Below are 9,824 nucleotides of genomic sequence, written 5' to 3' on the forward strand. Positions count from 1 at the left end.
GTGTGTGTGTGTGTGTGTGTGTGTGTGTGTGTGTGTGTGTGTGTGTGCGTGTGCATCCTTGCTTGAGAGAGTGTGTGTGCGTGTATGTGTGTGTGGGTGTGTACAATACATATGCATCCTTGTTTGTGTGTATGTGTGTTTGTGTGTTTGTGTGTGCACGCAAGTGTGTGTGTGTGTGTGTGTGTGTGTGTGTGTGTGCATGCATGTGTGTGTGTGTACAATACATATGCATCCTTGCATAAAAAGGTGTTTGTGTGTATGCATGTGCATGTGTCTGTGCGCATGTGTGTGCGTATGCATGTGTTTGTGTGTGAGTGTGTATCTCTATACGTGTACATGTGTGTATTTGTGTGTGTGCGTATGCATGTGTGTGTGTGTGTGTGTATATTGTACATCCTTGCTTGAGAGTTTGTGTGTGCGTGTATGTGTGTGTATGTGTCCAATACATATGCATCCTTGCATGAGAAAGTGTGTGTGTGTAATGTGTGTTTATAATTGACACATCATAGCGTCTGTGTGTGAGTGTGTATCTCTGTACGTGTGTGTATTTGTGTTTGTACATCGGCTGACGAGTATGTCTGTGTGCGTTCATACAGACTCAGCTTATATATACACCCTCCCCGACATTTCATTAATCCCAACCCTACGACCTCTCCTGTCAGAGAGACGCAGTACGACCGTCGTTCCCGCAGAGACGCAGTACAGACTTTGATTTCCGATGGCGTCGCCCCCGAAACCACTAACAGAGACACAATAACGTGATATCTTCCTGAGCCGCGTTCGACAGCCATAATAACTAAAAAGCTCTGGTCGCAGAGAGGGGTGAGGGGCTTTATTGTCTTTAGGATATGGGAGAGATAGATACAGAACATAGAGACCGACGTGCGCGGTTTATTTGGGCGGGGTGGAAACAGACGAGGAGATATATTGAATAGATATCGTTCGTGCCAGACCAGTGAAACCCTGAGGTCGTAAAGAATATACTCACACAGACAGGCACACACACACACACACACACACACACACACACACACACACACACACACACACACACACACACACACACACAGTACACACACACACACACACACACACACACAGTACACACACAGTACACACACACGCACACACACACACACACACACACACACACACACACGCGATACCACGGTTACAGAATTCATATTATGTGCAGGACTTTCCAAGCACTTTGGGTTTGTTCAGTATTTATGGTTGGTATTGTTTTCTAAAGTGGCTGAACTCTTCAACATAATCTTTTGGAATCATTTTCTTTCATGGCTGGGAGCGCAGAGGACCGGTCTGGACCATGGTGGTGCACATACTGTACACAAGTGCACGTGTATACACACACACACACACACACACACACACACACACACACACACACACACACACACACACACACACACACACACACACACACACACACACACACACACACACACACACACACACACACACACACACACACACACACACACACACACACAGCCATGTATCCATGCATAGTGGGGAGTGGGGACGTTCCATAGATTTACATTCTTACCCTAACCATACCCTAATCCTAACCTTAGAACACGTCAAGATTTTGGGAAATTAGCTTACCGTCTTCTCCAGAGAGAGACAATAAGATAGATACCAGTTTTCTCTCTGTGCGTTCAGTAGAAAGCTATCTGGCTGCACGTTAGCCTAGCTTAGCACAATGAATGGAAGCGGACATGGCCAGTTAGCCTAGGCATTGTCCAACACCTCTCCCGACGGCTAACTGGCCATGTCCACTTCCATTCATTATATTATTAGCTTACTTACTGGTCGGGTTCTGAGTGAACCGGGAAGCTTTAGAGAGACGGCAAACGGCAGAAACGGTTTTAATCCACATGCAGGCAAAGGGTTAACCACCTCCAAAACAAAACCACAGACCTCCAGCATGTTCAAACAGCTGATAGGCCACGTTAACCGTGAGCCGGCTCCTGCGCGTAGTAATACACCAGCTTTTTTCCGAGACACAAAATAGTACCAAGCGATAGAAAGCAGCATCGGAAATTCTGGAGGGCTGTGGTTTCGAGTTGGAAACGGGTGACGCTTGTGCCTATATTTTGTGGCATCGACTAAAACCTTTTGGTTTTCAGACCCTGTTTGCCCTCCGGGTCGCTTGGAACCCACTCAGAACCTCCAGACCACAGAACTTGGTAAGTAAGGTAATAGCCTTGCATCCACGACACCACTGGCACGTGTTTCATACAACTTAACCCTTTCACTACCACACTATAGAAGGTTAACCTTCTGTAGTGTTGTAGCGGAAGCGTTAACCTTTTGTAGTTGCGGTAGCGGAAGTGTTAACCCTTTGCAGTGTGGTAGTGAAAGGGTTAATGACAACCCAGAACTATCCCTTTAATATAACCCTAACCATAACCCCTAACCTTTAGAATAGCACCTTTACCATGTGGGGGTTCCAGCCCATGTCCCCCCCCCATGTCCCCCCGCAATGACAAGAAATACCATATTTTCATCACTTGTGGGGATATTTTGGCCCCGACAGTGGTAGGAAAACAAAGCCACACACACACACACACACACACACACACACACAGACACACACACACACACACACACACACACACACACACACACACACACACACACACACACACACACACACACACACACACACACACACACACACACACACACACACACACACACACACACACACACACACACACACACACACACACACACACACACAGGGAGAAAAGAAAAACATCATGGTTTGAAATTTAAATTATTAACTGGAAAATGCAGGTTTCCGATATGCCTTAGCTTTATTTCCTTCAGACATGAAGTGACGGCTGGAGAGAAGAGCTCTACAGGCCGGCGTCCCAGACAGAGACCCACTCCTGACCCCGGACACTTCCAGGGGAGATCTACTGTTCCTCATTCCTCCTTCTTCCTCCGCCAGGACCCCGGGGCGGGCCTGGGTCCCGGTCCGGTAAAACCTCTCCTGCAGAGCACATGGTTTGGCTGACGTCAGAAAACCCTCTCGGCCCCAATGTGGACGAAGCCATGTGGTAACCACATCTACTGATGCAGGGTGTGTCTAATCATGTGGAACAGTGTGCGTGTGCATGTGCGTGTGCGTGTGCATGTGCGTGTGTGTGTATGTCTGTCTGTGTGTGTGCGTGTGTGTTTGTGTCTGTGTGTTGTATATGTGCATAGGTTTAGGGGGGGCTGCAGGCGACATGTCCCTCCTCAATATTAAGAAGAAGTCAATTTGTCCAACCTCAAAAGATTTTGCTAATATGAAAGACAACCCCCTCCCCAAAAGAGGTAGAAAATAAGAATAATTGTAGTGAAAACAAAACATTTCTATATCCTTCTTACAGTAGCTGTAACTATATATTAACCAACAATTTAAGTGCCTCGCTGCATTATATTTCATTACATAAATAAAGACATTTCCAACATGAATTGGTGCAGAAAAGGCACAAATTGGTGCATAAAAGTAGCCTACACCAGAATGCAGGAAATGAAGTGTTTGACGCTCAAAGTTTACTGAGGGAGGACCTCCAGACCCCCCAGTGTTGACACCACACCTACGCCCATGTGTGTCGTATGTGTGTTCTCCTGTATGGCAGCGATTTCAATACATACAGTACAAACTTTAAAGGCCCAATCTGCAAACCAAGTGGGATCGGATGCTTTTCCGTTCTCTAAAAAATTATAGGGAGTGCTCTTTATACACAACCTGTGTACAACTGCTAAAGGAGATTATTATTATTTTACTGTTTTCTCAAGCTGTAACATGTTTGTTTTTATTTGTACTGTTTGTAAAAAATATATATATATATTGAAATATGATGGATCAAGTACAGTACAACAAAAAGAAGGATGCAAATGTAACAGTAAAGTGCAATAGTAATAAATACAATGTACAGGTGATTAAACTGGAGGTATAAAGACATTATGGTAGTAAGTCATACTGGCCAGCAGTGTAACTAGTAAGAGTAGGTAAGGGATATGTACAGATATAGATACATCATCTACAGACATGCAAAAAGGATTATTATGCATGTATCTACAGTAACATGTGGGGAGAGATATATGGTAAGAATAAATATATATATATTGTGACGAGCCTGGTGGTGTTCAGGCTCGACACGGTTCAAAACAAACAAATCCAAGTTACACACAAGCACAATTTCAATAAATAAAAGATATTTATTAATTAATAGCACAAAGTCCGATGGGCAATTAGGGTACTCGAATAACAGTCCAGGGTCAAAACACGTATCAGGCTCTCGTACAAAAAGGGAATGTTCAATACTCAGGGTTTGTCTTCCAGTCCAGGGTCAGTTTCACAAGGGGGTATCTCAGCCAGTCCAGGGTCCAGTACCACGAACACCTTCTCGCTTTCTCCTCTCCTTTCAACTACCTCTCACCTCACAAACTATGTACAACACTCTCTCTGCTCTCTGCTCCTTCCTCACCTCCACTCAACTCTATTCTGTCTCTCCTAGGGTTTTATGCTATGTGTGTCTGGTGTGTGTGTGGGATGTGGGTGATCACGTGGTGCACAGGTGTATTCCATCAGTCCTAATCAACTCCTTAATTAACTCTCCTCTGCCCGTGGCAGTAGTATCCCCCTTCCTCCACGTAGCCATGGGACGGGGGATGATATCTGCCACAATATATATACAGAATTATTGTACATGCTATTATATAGTTATATGGGTTGAGAAAGCTTGTTCTCCATCTGCAAATCAACATTTCCCAGAATCTACAGATGGCCCTAAAAACTCCAGCGTGTGGCTCTAAAGACCAGGTTTTCCGCACCAAATAAAAAGTCACACTTTTTGTGACTTCTCGCTGTGCCTCATAGGAATACCTCTCTATACGCAGTGACCCGGTCCATTCCTTTAGCTGCTGTGTCTAACCATGTGTGGAATAGTGTTTGTATTTTAAGGACGGGGGCCATTAACCGTGGCCCCCCCTCACAGAGAGACTCAGCTGGAGTCCAAGGAGCTTTGTCAAGCTGTTTATCCAAGCTGTGTTTCTCTGGGGCCCCTGCAACCATCATGGGTGGTCACCATGGGCCCTCCTAATGACTCCTCATGCCCCTGGCATGCCTCCCACATAGAGACATGCACGCACGCACGCACGCACGCACACACACACACACACACACACACACACACACACACACACACACACACACACACACACACACACACACACTCAGACACACACACACACACACACACACACACACACACACACACACACATACATACATGTACATGCGAACATGCGCTAATGCATATGCACGCATACGTACGTGCGAACACTCTTTCATACTTCACGTTCATACATTTTACTGTTCATACTTCATACTTTTTGCAGATTACTGCTCAATTGCACAGCCCTGCTAAATATTCCATCCCGCCGTATTGTTATTTTAATTCTAATTAGTGTATATACTCAACCACATCGTGCACACAACCCTGGCCTATTTTATTTTATAATTATATTCTATTTTATTGTGCTTCTATTTTCATTTAGCTCATATTCCATTTTATTTTATTCTACCTTTTTATTTGATTCTACCGTAATTGCCTGTCTGCGTTAATGTCGCACCAAAAACGACCAAATCAAATTCCTTGTATGTGTAAACTACTTGGCAATAAAAACTGATTCTGATTCTGATTCATAGAGAGACGCACAGACACGTGTGCATGTACGCACACACACACACACATACGTGTACATGCGAACATGCGCTAATGCATATGCACGCATATGTACGTGCAAACCCTCTTTCATGCGTTCTCTGCGAGTGCAAGCGCACACAAAGGCACACTTAGGCACACCCCCCGCTGCTCAGCAAAAACAAACTGGTGAAAATATGGCTTTTGTCTCCTGATTAAATACTCTCATTCCAGCGAGCCGAGCTTGGCTGGCCTGGCAACAGCCGTCATATTGACGGTCGGACACGCTGTTTGTTTGGGGTCTCAGTAGCATCGCTCTCCCAGGGAGAGGCTTTATAGCGCAGCCAGCTCCATACGGGCAGCTTCAAATGGCCCCACTAACGAGGGCAACACTGCTCGCCCCCTTCCAGCTGGCCCTCGGCAGAGACAGGGAGAAGAGTTATGTGTTTTTGGAGAAATAACTGGAGCTGGATGACTTCACGTGGATTTAGAGATGACAATAAATTGAAATAAATGGATATTTGAGATTTGTGGATCCTGAAAATATGTGGTTTCAGTGCGTGCGTGCGCAGGTGTGTGTGTGTGTGTGTCTTTCACTTTAATAATCTTGATTAATTATCTCTTAAGTGGCTATATTTATTGAGTCTATAAAACACATGTGTGTGTGTGTGTGTGTGTGTGTGTGTGTGTGTGTGTGTGTGTGTGTGTGTGTGCGTGCGTGCGTGCGTGCGTGCGCGCATGTGTGTGTGTGTGTGTGTGCGTGTCTTTTGGGGGTCAGATCGCTTTAGTAATCTTGATTAATCTTGATTATCTCTTAAGTGGTTATATACATGTATATATATTGCGTCTATAAAACACATCTGTCAGGTACAAGTAGTCAGATAACAGAGCACTATCTGGTGCTCCTGGAGAGAGGTACAAGACACAGTGACCTCAGCTATACTACGTTTGATTGAAGCCCCTTTATATCCTGACTCACAGTTCACATTCTTCATCCTTCAGATAAGGCAGACAGAATGCTTTTACAGTTGCGTAGTGGCTCCAGTTCAACGAGGCCTAAGATGGAGAGTAAAGAAAGAAAACAGTCTGGGAAACGTCACGGTGAGCTCTGTGGACGGCTCTCCTTCTCTTGCTCCATTTACACTAAAGATGAGAGGAGAGAGAGGTGGAGGAGGGGGAGAGGAGAGGAGAGGATGAGTGGAGAGGGGGGAGGTGAGAGGACTTGAGAGGAGAGGATAGGAGAGGTGGGAAGAGCAGAGGAGAGGAGGAGAGGATGGGAGGGGAGAGGTGGGGCGGTGAGAGGAGAGGAGAGGGGGGAAGAGGACAGGAGAGGATGGGAGGGCAGAGGTGGGAAGGTGAAAGGAGTGGAGAGGAGAGGAGAGGGGGGAAGAGCAGAGGAGAGGAGAGGGGAGGAGAGGGGAGGCGAGAAAAGAGGAGAGGAGAGGAGGAAAGTGGAGGGGGAGGGGGGAGTCCAGGAGAGGAGGGATGAGAAGAGAAGAGAAGAGAAGAGAAGAGAAGAGAAGAGAAGAGAAGAGAAGAGAAGAGAAGAGAAGAGAAGAGAAGAGAAGAGAAGAGAAGAGAAGAGAAGAGAAGAGAAGAGAAGAGAAGAGAAGAGAAGAAAGAGAAGAGAAGACAACTTTCCATAGACGTTCACCACACATAGCTTTGTGTGGGTATTGTTGACTTGATGTTCAGCCATGCACGTCTTATTAGCGGGGAAGAGCTGAGTTACATGGGAGGGAGTTAACAAGCCATAGAGCATCTGGTTAGAGCGAGTCTTTACTAGGCCAGGAGAGAGAGAGAGAAATTAGGAAGGGGGTGGTTTTACGGGACAGCTGTGCGACTTTTCTCTAGAGGACGAGGATGTGTTAAAAGATGCCACCGAGACATGTTGCGAACGTACAGGAACTCTCTGTAGGAGAACCAATGGTTTTCCAAAAAGGGAAAGAATTCCTGGGACAAACAAATAGCAGGAATCAAATAAATTATGTCCCGATCAATCACGCCTCATTCAGATGGGAGATGAGTGTCGTTTTCCCAATTTGTTTTCTAAAACAGTTTTTTTTGTATCTACTTTTTTTCCCCTCCTTTTTTCTGTGATTTCTTCCCCCATCCCAATTTACCTCTCGTGCTCCCCTGTCCTGATCGTTGCTCACATATGCCCCCCACTGGCCGGTTGTAGGGAGGATAGAAGCCTTGTCCCCTCCGATACATGTGGAGGCAGCCTGTCACATCTTTTCACCTGCCAGCGCGGACTCTCATTTTGGCGAGGAGTAACGTGTAGGAGGCTCACACTGCCCCCGCCATTTTTCCTGACTTTGCTGTGCAGGCACCCCGACCGACCTGTAGGAGTCGCTGATCACAACAACCAGACTGCGTCTAGTTTTTTACCAACGGATTTCCAGTTCGCGTTCTGCAATCTAATTGGCCACTGACGTTTCTGGTGCAATCTGATTGGCCACTGACGCGCCCATTTCCGCCTCGAACAGCCTGCAAACTACCTAACGCCTAGTTTATCACTGGTTAAGCTTAGGCGACACTTTCGAAGTTGGTTAAGGTTAGAGTTTGGAATCAGGGCTGGTGTTCTATCGCCCTGCTCTAAGACAAACTCTAACCTTAACCAACTTCGAAAGAGTGCCTAAGCTTAACCAGTGATAGAAACAGGCGACCAGACTACCACCCTTCGACTTCCCACCCGCCAACTCTGCCAATTGAGTTAGTATGACGACCGGCCCAAGCCGGAGGCAACGCCGACAGCCGGATTTGAAACCGGTGTCTCTTGCGTTGGTGACGAGCGTAATGTCCGCTACGCCACCCAGCTACAAGCTGGAGCGTTTTGTACATTTATTATTAACCTTCTGTAGTGTGGTAGTGAAGGGTTCTGTTAATAGTGGTGACGCTCGGCGTCACTCATGCACTGTCCTCGCACACGTGCATGCGCACTGAATAAAGACCACAATGTACCTTTATATCCCAATATTTGTCTGACCACACCCCTATCAGCTTACCTACATAAGCAGGTGTGTGGTCACCTGCTCTCCTCCTTCTCAAGCTTTCACCACAAGGTGAGATCAAGGGCTGCAGCGGCGTCGGACACCGAGCGTCACCACTATTAACAGAACTTGGTTATAGTCATAACCTATCGTTCTGTATCATAGTCGGTTCCGCTCGGCGTCACTCATGCACATAGGGAGGCCGAGCGGAGCCACCGGCCGACAAATACACCCCGCTGAAGGCCCCCCACAACCATCAGAACAGGGAGGGCCGAGCCCCCCCGACCCCCCCTAATGGAGGGCACCCCCCCTATTGGAGGTTTCCCGGGAGGGCGACGGACCCGACCATGCGAAGAGGCACTCAAGCAACTCAACGCACAGGGTGAGCAGACCGTGGCCTGACCCCACAACTACACACACGCACAACCCGCATGCCACCTGGGAACGAACGGAGGGAACAACCTCGTTACTGCCCCCAGAATCACGGGGTCAAGGGCAAACCCAACCCCGTGGCAAGGCCGTAGCAGCGGAGCGCGAAGGAAGGCCCAGACCCACCAAAGGGACTGGACCCCCTGGAACGGGGGCCCGGAGAAGTCCATGATGCCAGCATCAAGACCCCACCAGGTGGGCACTTAGTGACCCCGCCCCCCACATCGCCAGCGTATCCGGACAAAGGCCCCTCAGCCAAGCGGGCCCTGTCCCCCCAACAGTACACCGCCTGGCACACTGACCCTGCAGAACAGGCAGTCAGCATGGCCGTAAGCACACAAAAAAGGTTAACCCTTTTAGGTCGCGGGGCTTGTTTGGACCCGTGGGCGGAGAACAAAGGGATTTAGAATGACTCATAAATGCTCTGGAAGTCACGCTTTTCAGAAATCTGTAAAAATAGAAAAATGACAATTTCGAGTGCTTTGAGATTTACTATATATGTCTCCTTACTTGCTAAACATAATACTATTTGTAAATACGTTTAATTCTTGCTAGATGTTATGCTTGTAATTATCTGCGTTTGCCAGAGAACTACAGCGCGTCACGAAATGCACGTCACGCACGCGCGCACACACACAAGAGAAGCGTGTGCGCTGTGAATAGGTGTTAGACACTT

The sequence above is a fragment of the Notolepis coatsorum genome (assembly GCF_963971535.1).
Source record: "Notolepis coatsorum genome assembly, chromosome: 10".
Classification (NCBI taxonomy): Eukaryota; Metazoa; Chordata; class Actinopteri; order Aulopiformes; family Paralepididae; genus Notolepis; species Notolepis coatsorum.